The following is an 11,336-nucleotide window of genomic DNA, read 5'->3' on the forward strand; positions in this document are numbered from 1 at the left end:
ATTTGTCAAGTTCTTATTGACTTGTCCAACTATTACCATTAATTGATCTGACCTAACAACTTCTCCCATATAACAGATCCTATCCTTCGCAAGTAAGTCGAAGACCACTTCTATCCTTCGATAGTCTATCTTGGCGTAATGTCTCGACAACCAATTAATTCCTAAGATCTATTCAAATTTCATTAAGTGGAAAACAATCAAGTCAGTGGTCAAAGTTAGACTCGCAACTTCCAACTGACAATTCTTAACTATATGTGTGCATCCAATTATTCTTCCATCCGGAATGGCTACCAGAACCCTCTAAGAGAAAGTTTATGCATCTAGCTCACATCATTGCACACAACTAATTGAGACAAATGATCTCGATGCTCCAGAATCAAATAGAGCACAAACCAGGTGCTACTTCAATTTAACCTTACCTAACAGGCAAACTAGGGTTACTCAAAGATTCTCAAACATATACTAGCTATCAGTTATGACAAAGTTGGAAATGTTACCAGTAATCACTCCTGCATCTGTTGTCTTGTCGGCTTCCAAGTCTACTTCTCCCGATGTAATCGCATAGACCTTAGCCTTCACAGGGATCTTTACTCTGCCAGATGGCGTTACTGCTCCTCCAAGAGTGTTCTATGGACAATTCTGGATCATGTGGCCGGTCTGACCACATTTGAAGAAAGCTCCTGTAGCTAGTCGACACTTGCCGTTATGCCTTTTTCTGCATCATCAATAGGGTGGTGGAGTGACGAGCATTGGGTTCCCAACTACTACGCTATTTCCTTTGTTCAAAGTAGCGGGGACTTTCCTTTTCTCCATACTTCCTCCAGGAGAATAAGGCAATCCTCTTTTCTGATCCGCTTGGGCCTGAGCAATTAGTCTTCTTTGCTTCGCTTTTGCTATCGAAGCGACATTGACCAGTTCTTGGAAACTTTATATTCGCAGGCAGGCTACTTGGTTTCGAATACGAGGTTGCAAGCCATCCTGAAACTTCTTCGTTTGCATTTTCTCTGTACCGATTAGATGAGGTGCGAATCTTCTCAATTCCATAAAACAAACGGCATATTGATTGACTATCATGTTACCTTGGGTCAAGTTCGTAAAATCTAAGGCCTTTTGCTACTTGGTCGTCTCTAGAAAAAAAACGATTAGCGAACTCGGTCTTAAATCGATCCCAGAAAGTGCAGCTAGATCTCCTAGCTCTTGAGTCAGCAACTGTCGTTTGGTATCCCACCATATATCGGCTTCTCCTTGGAGCATGTGTCCGAAATATTGGACCTTCAATTCCTCTGTACATCCACTGATATTGAAGGTTCTCTCCGAATCCACAAGCCATTTATTGGCCCTAAAGGTCTTTCTGTTCCCATAAAATTAGGTTATCTATATACTAAAAATTTCTCATATGGGACATCCTTGATTTCCTTCGCTGGGCAGTTCTTTCCTAACGTTCTGCCTTTGCGCTATCTGATTGTGCATTACCTCAGTCATCTGGTAAATAGCTTCCACTATTGCCCGTCCTCTTTCTAGTGGAGGGTTTCCAGCCTCCTAGTCTCTATGTCTCAGAGAAGTATTATGACGTCAATTTCATACCATGGTTCTTTCTTTCTCCTGAAACGTACAAAAGCAATGTAGGTCAGTCTCATTCTTAGAGAAAGTATATATTTTTTCAACTTGCATTCTTGATCCTACACACGCATCTTCCTATATTTCCACTTCCTCCAATATTCAAGCTTATAGCTATAAAATCAAAGCCTATAACTACAAATCTCAAACCTAGTTAGTGGTACCATGTATTTCTAGGACAATGCAACACAAGGCTACATAGGATAAGATGTAATGCATCTATGTATACTAGCAATATACAATAAATAACGCAGCATGTAAAGTTCGTATAAAACTAGGCAACGCTAAAGCAGTTGCCTTAGCACATGGTACCGTAAGACTAAACATAACCCAAACATTGCCTTAACATAACATGTTTTTCAAAAGTATAAGATAATATATATGTTTATTGTCTCCCAAAACATAAGTACTGAAAAAATTTTCCCATAATAAAGGGACCAATCACAAAAGACCTTAAATCATGAGACAAGGAACTTTACTAGCACTAAGGTCCCTTCGCTAGTGAGACCCAAGAAAATACCCCTAGTCCTCAGGGGCTCAAGTTCTAGAAGTCCCAAACTAGAGGCAACTTCTTTGGCCTCTACTGAGGAATCCTTTGCTTGATTCAGGTATCCTGTTACAAAATCCAAATAGTCTTTGATCGTAGAGGCTCTGTCGGTCTCGGTTTCATCTCCATCCTTATTGAGTGCTTCCAAAAGGTCCCTAAGGCGTTGGGCTGTAAAGTCATAGCGGGCCTCTACGGTGAATTCATCTTCCATTAACTCATTTATCATGTCCACGATCTTGGGTACCTGTCACAGCTTCTACCATTACGAGTGAGGAATGATAGTGAAAACTACCACAATGAGATTTCGAGAAATCTCAGCAAGTAAATATACAACATACAACAATTAAGATAAGCATACAAATGGCCAAACATGGAATGCGTGCATGAACATGTACTTGACATATGACGTGACCAAAAACTTGACTTATGCATTTGACCTTTTTCGAAAGACATGCAACAGAGATCTTTAGACTTTTTTGAAAAACATCTTTGTCATCATTTTCATGTTGATCTTTAAACATTCATATCATATCATATCATACCACGTGATTCATATCATGTGAGCTCATGTCATGTGATTCATATCATGTGAACTCATTGTCTTGTTCTTATAACACATGGTGGATACAACACGGCTCCTCTAAGCACCGCGTATTCGTGCTAGTTACTACACCAACAATCCATACATCGTGGTGAATGCGTCTTATCCATATTCATTATAACACGACAGTACTTTGTCGAGTTATTAGCCTTAGTCATGGCACCCACTAGTGTTATGTACTACCTCGCTTCAACATCCTTTCCAAAAAGATCCATTTGAGGTACACCGGTTCTTTGTCGACTCAAGAATTACCACTCTATTCTTAAACACTCCAGAGTTGACAGAGGAGTTCCACTAAGACATTTCTCCGTCCTACCATTTGGGGTTGAGATAAAACATTTACTCGACTTTTAAAAAAATATCATTTACCCAAATGCATGTGTGACATGAGACTTAAGACGTGATTTCCTTACAAATGACATGTAATGTATGAAATGAAGTGTATGCAAGAAAAGGCATAACACAATTGGATCATAACATGGTAACATATGAGCATGGCATGATTCATGGACAAAATCCAAAGCATATTACACATGGAACATCAAAACACTTAATCCAAACATACATTGACATGCTTAGCCGAAACTTCTGGGGTTCATTATCATGTGAAATTCATTTTGAACTATAGATCATGACGAATATAATCACATAATCTGAAGCATGAAAATATGGACAATCATCATACAAACTAAAACCCTAATCTCTTCAAATCATGGCGTATAATAATACAAACTGAAACATATAATCATGGCATGTTCTTGTACAACTTACAACAAGATATTTATTCACAAAGTTACTGAATAAAAAACATACACAATACCAAATAAGATGAAAGATTCACACAAGTATATCCATATGCTAACCGAAAATAGGTTGAGGGTTTACTTACAAAAGTTCTTCAAAGAAAAGCTAGCAAACTGTAATGGACGATACAACTTGTTAGAACAAGGATTTAACCCTAATCCGTGTGTGCATGTGTCAAGGGACAACTAGGGTTGGTTACTTTGCCCAAATTGGCCCTTTCCAATATTCAGTCCATAGGTTTCTAAAAGATGAAACCTTTGAGTTTACTCGGCCCTTGCTAGGTCATGAACTTGTGCAAGTGATATGGCCAATTAGTTTTAGGATTTGGGTCCTCAAACTTTTGGTCTCCCTTGGAAACCTTAGGTCATTTCAAAGATGAAATAGCCCATTGAAACTGTGTGTGTGAATGTGTTCTACGAAATCTCAAACTCACTTGGAGTTCTCCTACACCTTGGATTAGGCTTGTATGGAAAAGAGAGGAATCGCTGTGCAACATTCTTACCGTGGAATTTCTCCTATAGCCGTGGCCTTCCCTTGAGCATAGAGAGTGTATGGTTGTTGCTTGGTTGGAAGGAAAGTGTGGGAAAATAGTGTTTGGACTTGGAGAATCCTCTAACTGGCATGAGAGAGAGAGAGATGGAGTAGAAAGAATGCCTTAGGAATTTGAAAATGAATAAGAAGAAAAGAGGGTGGTAGTATGTCATGAAGTCTTTATATAGCCTACCTCCTTGAAGCTAATTGGTCAAACAAGAGCCAATGCATAATGGACATGTGGCGTGACTCTCCCTTTTCTTCCTTTGGCCGAAACCCTAATGCCCTTTAAGCTACCCTCCAACGTTTAGGTTCAAGGAATCCCATGTGCAATTGTGTAATTTTTTTCAAAACCTCTTCACCTTCCCAAGAGAGTGGGTGTTCCATGCATGCCAAGTGGCATTGGTGTGTGGAGTCCTTCAAGGTGCCGCCCCCCTCTCTCATTTCCCCATAAGGATCTTTCCTCTTCCCCATAGTTTCTCTTCCCCTTCCCCATGCGTAGTAAAAACCTTATTCTTCCTATGCTCATTCCCTAGGTGACTCTCCCACTTCTCTATACCTTTTAGAAACTGTAAACATGACATGTGGCAAGTGATTGGATGTGGTGGTTGAAACCCTAGGGTTACAATGGTAATTTTTGTGTGATACTTCTTCTAGAATCTTTCCTTCACCAATGCATGAATGACAAATGACACAAAGTCTGAAAATACTCTTGACTGGGCGTGTGGCTTTGGGATTCGAAACTCTCTTGGTGTTCCCCATGAAAACCTTAGGAATAAACAGCCCTTTAGTCTTCCCATGTGCCACTTCCCTATGCAAGATCTCTTGGAACTATCTATAATTGACAAGTGGCAAGTGATGGGGTTCTTGGTGAGTGTGAGGCTTGTTGGCTGAGTAGCTCTTGGCCTCCCCTAGGTGAATCTCATGATTTCCGTTCTTGAAGCCATCATACATGAGTGACAAGTGGCAAGTCCAATGGCTTGTCACCAGGGTAGACGTGTAAGCCCTTTGGGTTCCCAAAACCCTAAGCTTCTCTCCCCTTTAGCCTACTATCACGTCCAGATTCATGGACTATGCATGCGCGACAAGTGGTACAAGCCACATGGTGTGGGGCGTGACCTATGGTCCTTTGGGGCTTTTTGGGCTTAAGCCCACCTAATTGGCCGAAAATCCAAGGGCTTAAGTGACCCTTCTCTTGGGCTTTAATTGCCTAATACTGGGGCTAAAGGTCTTAATTATTCTATGCCTAATTCATGGCCCTTAGTGGAAACGAAAATACAAATAAAGAGTCTAGCTAGGTTTGGGTTATCACACCAAGAATATATGCAATCCATTAGAAATTTGAATCCAAAGTTGGCAGTTGGCTTCGTGAATAGATATCAACAATGTTATACTGGCTTTCCCATCGACTTTCGGGATTTTCTATCTTATAATGTGTATAAGATTGTCCTCGTTTAGGATGAGTGACAACTCAACATGCCTCTCGGCCATAGAGTAAAAATATATTTAGAAGCCTATCTATTAAAATATTAAAAAAATAATTAATATATAAATCTACCAGTATAAAAAAATATTTATATTGAGTTATTCTACTCAGTAGTCCTACCCAACACACCTGCTGAGTAGAAGAGTTCTTTTATTTTTTTTCTCTCAACAGGTGTGTGATGTAAGATTGCTAAGTAGAACTTTTCGTTTATATTTTAACTCTTTTAATAACCCTCTGTAATAAATAATATGTTTATAACTATACACCAACTAATTTTCTATCATCATCCATCATTGCCCTCACCGCCCTGCACACTCCCTCCCAGTAAATAACACGTCTTCTTCACCGTTTTCAACATCAACTCCTAATTTTAGATCTTCGGCCATCTCCCTTGCAATGATATGGTATTCCACAAAGTGTGGCAGAAGCACTAATTGGCACTCCTTCACAAGGCCTCCAGCTGAAGAGTTTGACCCGCAATGTGTCACATTTTCAAATGTCATGGTTATACTCCCCCATGAACAAGCCCTCTTCCCTTTACCCTCTGATCTTCAAACCCGTCCGGCAATGCAGACTCAATTGTTTCAACACCCATTGGTGGTTTTAGGGTAGCGAGAAAATGGTAAACCCGATAGCTCTAGACCCAAAACCAATTATTGATCCTTCTTAAAAATTCTCACACTTTCCAATGCACAGAATATCACAGTTATGGCCTCAAAGCCATCCAGCCACGTTGCCCATTTCTTTTCTAATGCTGAAGTTGGCGGCCCCGGCACTATTGGGCCTGAAAGAATCACTGGCTTTCTAAATTGTGCATCTAGATAGTCACAGTAAATCCCTTCCATATCCCGGCAGGCTTTGAAAACAAGATCATCGCAATCTCCGTAGGAGACCATTCTGCGTTCCACGAATGATATGCCGCCTTGGCCATCTTTCATCACCGTTAAAAGAGTTGGTGCTTCTCGAGATTCATGGGCATAGAGCTTGATCGAAAAAGGTGGGAAATGTGAAAAGCTCGGTCAGAGTGATCAGGTGCTTTAATATCGACCTCTGTTAAGGGTTTCTCAAAGAGTTTCCTTTTTGGGCTAATCAAATACCCCACGGCATGAGGGCTACCAACGGCAGCCAAGCATGGTAAGCAGCGAGCCAAATCGTAGAATATGAAATGGGGCTTGATGTCACAAAGAGAGGATTCAATTGTGGGTTCAGTAAGGTCAAAGACTCAAAGGCAGTGGAGAGGAGGGAAAGCAATGAGCGAGGAATATCTGCAGTTGTTTCGGTACCAGGAGTGAGGCCATCTACGTATGGAACAGTAATTGGGATGAAAGAAATGAGGTCTTCGTGCAGATTACTCGTTTGTTTTGCAGATGAGATAAGAGCATCCTCATTGGCTTGATTAAATTTATCTTTAAAATTTAGCTAATATCACACTTTTTTACATTTGCCTATTCCATTTAAATTTAACTCTCACATTGGATTATCCATTCACTCTCTATATAATAATAAAATATTATTAATTTGATAAATTTTTTTATTTAATTTATTTTTATCACATTTTGTATCTCTACCAATTAAATGTTAATAATAATTATATTCTAATTAAATTAATATTAAAAAAATTATATTTTCAAAAGTCATTTAATGCTAATAACAAAAAATATTTGATTAAACTCATTTAAAATTCTATCTAAATTTCTTAATTACAAACCAAATAGTATTTTTGCTTGGATTGAGAAACTAATATTTTAATATTTGTTTGGAGTGAGAAATTAATATTTTAATGTTTGGTGAATCAATTATGGTTCTCCATATTTGGCCAACCACTGTAGCAGAAGTCTAAATTATTTTAGATTTGCCCAATTTAATGTGGGATGTTTTTGGCATCAATTATGCAAATTTTTGCCAACCTCCTCATTTGGCCAAGCCAATGAGGATGCTCTAAAATGAGTTGAGATAAAAGTTGAAAATTGAATAAAATATTATTATAATATATTTTTTAATATTATTTTTATTTTAAAATTTAAAAAAGTTAAATTATTTATTGGAAAATGCTAGTCTTCCCACTCGTTCTTCCCGCTAAAAGTTACCGCTGGGACTTTTTTATTTTTTATTATTATTATTATTTTATTTAATGATTAAGTAAGTATTTTTTAATAATATTATTATTTTTTATTTTTAAAAAATATTTATTAGTGTTAAAAAATATATGAAAAAAAGTAAAAAAAAAATATACAAAAAACACTAGCAGGAGCCCCAGTGGGAGCTCCTAGTGGTGGGAGTAGCACCGTTTTTATTTATTTTATTTTGTACGAGAATTTAAAAAAACTGTAATAATTAGATGATATGAGATAACAGCCTCTTTACTTAGTTTTGAGTTTCGGTTGGCAAGAAGAAAGAGATTCTGTGGCCTATCTCGGCAAGTTAATTTGTTCACGGTGTGCAGGAATGAGTTTAGGTGGCCTGTGGCGAGCCATGGCATTGGCTATGTGAAGAAAGGGCTTCGGAGCTCAACAAAAGTTCTTTTTTCTTTTTTTCTTTTTTTTTTTAGAAAAGCATATTATATTCATTAATAAAGAATATTATAAATTTGATCTGAAACATACATTACAAGCTAACTACAATATTAATAGCTCCCTAGTACACACACCTGTAATTGACATGGTCTAATTCAAGTTGCAAATCTCTACAAACCTAAAGTCTAACAGACAGCACAACTCTGTCCAAGACAGAGTTAACCAAATCTCATATTCCGTCTAAGACGGAGTAGAGAATATACTCTACGGATAAAAATTCAAGAAACTATGTGTTTTTTTATTTTTATTTTTCTAAAACAAAAGACATTACATAAATTAAAAATATATGGAAAAATAACAGATTACATCTTAGAAATATATAGATCCGCATTTTCGACTTTGGAGGAAAAAAATTACAAAAACAACGATTGTAATTTGCGTGAGAGCTACACGCCACCCTGGAGGTATGGCGGACGGTCAGGTTTGAAGTAGTCAGTGGTCTTGAACCTAGAGAAGCTGTGCGTGGCGGCAGAATGGCACCATTAGCCATGGCGCGTGGCTTTTACGCGCACCCGTTGGACCGCACGTGTGGTTGATGCATCGCTTTGTTCGGCAAAAATTTTTGCCCATCTGAAGGATCGGCGTCTTGGGAAGCCTGCAGTAGGGCGCGTGGTGGTTGCCGGACGCCGGACGCCGGAGAGCAGCGGCCTTCCTCATACTAGAAAAATACCCAAAACAAAAAAGAAAATGAGAAAATTAGAGAGGAGAGGAAGGAGAGATGAGGGAGGGAGGCTCCTCCCCCAACATCATTTCTGATATGGGTGGTTTCTAGAGAGAATGAGGAGTCTCTCTTTGAAAACTAGGGCCGACTTCACGTTCAACAAAAGTTCTTCTACTTTAATCTATACTACATAATTACTGACGATGTGAATTTTTATTTTTTAATTTTTTATCTTATGTGATGCAAATCTAATGAATAAAATTTTTCCAGGTAAAAAGTGCTTGATCCTGAAAAGGAGCCGGGAGCACGCCGTATATATACCTCACAAACAATTCAGAAACTTTTTAGGCCATTAAATAATAAAAATATCATATAGTTTTATATTAAATGCATCTTTTGATTTGAAAGATTTAGGGCTATAAAGGAGCCGAGCCGAACCGAGCCAATCTTTGGCTTGTCAAGCTCGGCTTAACTTAAAAAACTAGAGCTCGAACTCGAATCCAAGTTCGAGATTTTTATTTAATCTTTGTTCGAGCTCGACTCGATAAGCTAAATTCTCAGCTCGAGCTCGAACTCGAGCTCGCCCCAAAAACGATCTCGAGTCAAGTTGAGCTCGAGCTCAAGCTCAAGCTCGACTCAAGTTGTTTATTATTTGTGTTTTTTATAAGATTTAATAATTAATAAATTAGATATATAGAAAATAAAAAAGCCTAATATTAAATTTATGCAACTAATAAATATAATATCTATTGAATTATAAGATTTTAAAAATGAGTTAGTCTACATACAGTTCCCATTTGGGGACTACTCATGCAAGCCATACAGTTATGTTGAAAAAACATTTAAAATTATAATAATATCCTTTTTAAAATGATTTTTTTTCTCTTTTATCCTCATTCATCAATGGGATCTCAGGATTGCAAATATAATTTCTCTTTAAAAATTTATAAATAATTAATATCTAACTAGTTGATATTTATCTATAATAGCAATATATTATATGCTTACATAAATTATTAATACATACACATAATATGATAGCATATATCTATTTCATATATTGTTCTCACATACTAGCATATGAAATTATTAAATTTTATCGACTAATTATTGTACAAATTATAAAATATAACTATGAAATATATTCGATATATAGGCATAAGTAATTAGATTGCATATTATATATTTAATTATAAAAGTGTTATGCTTATATTATTAGCTAATACATACATATATATATATATATGTATATATACATACATAGGTGTATGTATATTTATATCAATATATGAATGGACTTTAATCGAGTCGAGCTAACGAGTCTACATAATGTTTTTTCTCTTACCAAATGTTTGGTGTATTAGGGGTGCTACCTGCCCCCTAATACATTTTTAAATCTAAATTATAAATTTAAATTTTGTAAATATGACTATAATTTCAAAACTGGGTAATTTTTAAATTTGTCAGTGTATATTTTGTGTAAATTGTAGTGTATTAATTTTTAAACTATGTAGTTTTTAAATTTGTCAATGCATATTTTGTGAACAAGTCTAACAAATTGTAATATATATTTATATATACACAATTTGTAAAATATAAATATATATTTATGTTTATATATATATATATAATAGATATATATAAAAATGTAAGCGGGGGCGGGACGGGAGAAATGTGGGGCGGGGTTGGGCCCTCCCTGCCACCTGCCCCTGCTAGGGCCCTAGATGCGAGGCGGGGCACATGGGCGAAGCGGGGTTACCCGCCCCGCCATGCGGGGGTGGGGCAGCGGGGGGCCTTGCGGCTCACCCCTATGGTATATGGATGATGAGTAGAAAAATTACTTTAATTTAGCAAGAATAAAACAAAAATAAAAATAAATAATAAATAATCAAGTATGATGTGTAGTGTAAAAATGATGAGTAGAAAAGCTCAGAGTGCTCACCCCTCAGCATTGGCTACTGTGGAAAATGGAAATAGTCGTATTGAAGTTCTTTTCTCAAATATATATTTTAACTGGTAAAAAAGGTTTGATTTCGTAGGTTACATACAAAGTACCGTGTAGATATCAGTAGTATAATTAAAGCATTAAACTATAACCAGGTCATGACTCGTACCTATTTTTACCAAATTTAGTACAAAAATGTGTCCATAAATGCAGGACTTCACTTAAATGTCAGCAATTAACAAGCCTAAATTTGAGGGTCACTACACCTAGATAAAATGTGTAATTGTTATGTATTTTTGGGCAGAAAATCATATGACTAGAAATTAGTGGTTATGGATTCGAAAAAAAAAGAAATTAGTGGTTATATACGTAATTTTAATGATACATCTTATTTCCTCTCACTATAGTGTAAGAGTACCAATTCATCCGTAGCTCGGGACAACCTAATAATTAGCCGTATAAAATAAACACATGCAAAGTCATTATTTCCCATTATTTGCCTTGCTGAACTCATCTGGCTGTTATTTACATAAAAAAGGTCAAAATTAGCTATCTGACTATGGGCGAAGCA

At 36.9% G+C, this 11,336-nt stretch overlaps 1 pseudogene; it reads right to left on the reverse strand.

Moving 5' to 3' along the window:
- Nucleotides 1-5,844: 5,844 nt before the first annotated feature.
- Nucleotides 5,845-6,524, reverse strand: LOC121246720 (annotated as a pseudogene).
- Between the last annotated feature and the right edge of the window lie 4,812 nt (nt 6,525-11,336).

The sequence above is a fragment of the Juglans microcarpa x Juglans regia genome, chromosome 1D (assembly GCF_004785595.1).
Source record: "Juglans microcarpa x Juglans regia isolate MS1-56 chromosome 1D, Jm3101_v1.0, whole genome shotgun sequence".
NCBI classification, from domain to species: Eukaryota; Viridiplantae; Streptophyta; class Magnoliopsida; order Fagales; family Juglandaceae; genus Juglans; species Juglans microcarpa x Juglans regia.